Here is a 1,998-nt window from a genome sequence, read left to right on the forward strand (position 1 = left end):
TTAAGCCCACAACAGCCAACAAGTTATTGGTGCCTCCTGCATGCTTTACAATAAAAAATGAGGAGAAAACAAACTTTTACCAGGTTTTGAAAGATGTTAAGCTTCCATATGGGTACACATCTAACATTTCAAGACACGCCAACCTTCAATTACGCAAGATATTAGGATTGAAAAGCCATGATTATCATGTCTTAATTCAGTAACTACTTCCATTAGCCATGTGACGGATTTTGCCTCGTAATGTTAGTTCAGTCCTAATTGACTTGTATGGCTTCTTTAGAGATTTATGCTCTAAAAAGGCAATTGGACAGGATTTCTCAAAGTTGGGAAGACAAATTGCAGTAACACTCTCCCACGTAGAGACAATATTTCCACCCAATTTTTTTGATGTATTTGCCTATCCATTTAGCGGATGAAGCTAGAATAGCTAGACCTATACAATACCGTTGGATGTACCCTATAGAGAGGTATGCTTTGCCTTGGCTTATTTAATTTAGAAGCAATTTGAAAAGTTACTTTATCTAGTTAGCCAACCTTTTTGCTTGACTTCCTGACATATTATTCATAGGTACCTACTTACATTAAAGAAGAATGTACATAATAGAGCATTTCCTGAAGGACCTATTATAAAAGGATACTTGGCAGATGAGTATTTAACATTCTGCTTTATGTACTTGGATGGGTTTGAGACCCAATTTAATAGGGGAAGGAGAAATGACGATGTCGAGGTTGCTGAAATATAAGAAGAGTTTGCTATCATTTTACAAACAGGTCATGGATTTGGGACAACTGATGTGATTTACTTAGACCAAGAGGCAATGGAAAGGGCACACCGATACATATTGTTTAATTGCCAAGCAGTCAATCCATACATTCAGTAAGTTTAATTTGCCCTAAATTTATTCAAAGACATTAAATTTGGATGCTTAAGTAGGTGTATGACTTGATAATCAGGCAACATCATGCTAAAAGTCAGAGGCAACATCACCGAGCTCCACTAAAAGAGGTAGAAAACATCCACCATAAGGAATTCCTTGAATGGTATAAGAAAAAAGTAAGTAATGGGGATTAGAATTTGTAATTTTCAAAATTTTACTTCGAATCAAGCAATAACTCAAACTTTATATTATTCATGAAATAGGTTGCAATTGAAAGCTTCTCACAGAAACTTGTTTGGCTATCTAAGGGTCCATTCCAATGGCAAAGACATATCAAGGTTACATTATAAATGGTTACCGCTTCCACACCAGAAATCACGATTGTAATAAGAAGACATAGAATAGTGGTGTTTGTGTAACTGCAAAAACTTCAAGCTATTAAAGTGCGGAGGACAAAAACCCCATACAAGGGAAAGTTAGTTATTATGCGGTTTTAACAGATATAATTGAATTAAAGTACTATGAAAATCTAAAGATATTGATGTTCAATTGTGATTGGGTTGAGATAAATAGAAAACAAGGGATGAAAACTAATGAACTTGGTTTCACACTTGTCAACTTTGAGAGATCTTTGAATACTCCAGAGCCGTTTGTGTTGGCATCTCAGGCAGAGCAAATCTTTATGTCCAAGATCCTATTGATGTTACATGGCATATGGTTAGGAAGGCAACACCTAGAGACAACTTTGATATGCAAGGGGAAATGCAAATGGAAGAACTTGATGCTATTGTGGAAAGCGTTCCATGCAACCAACATATTTTAGGAGATAATGCCTTACTAATTGGTGATGATGTTAGTTAGGGCAGAGATGACATTCAAGGTATAATGGTTTTAATTGATGACCCCCAAATGGTTGCTGAATTTGATGTTAACCAACTCAACCTTAATGACATGGATGAATATGATACTATAAATGATGATGAGGATGACGAATATAATGACTTTGATGATGATAGTGATTATGATTATTAGACTATTATATTTTGTTCCACTCATACTTTTTGGTTATTAACAAAAGAAATTCAACTTTGAAACAAGTAATAGAATGTATTTTTTTTTT

This window comes from Nelumbo lutea, chromosome 5 (assembly GCF_056320005.1).
Source record: "Nelumbo lutea isolate HS-2025 chromosome 5, American lotus-T2T, whole genome shotgun sequence".
In the NCBI taxonomy this organism is placed as follows: domain Eukaryota; kingdom Viridiplantae; phylum Streptophyta; class Magnoliopsida; order Proteales; family Nelumbonaceae; genus Nelumbo; species Nelumbo lutea.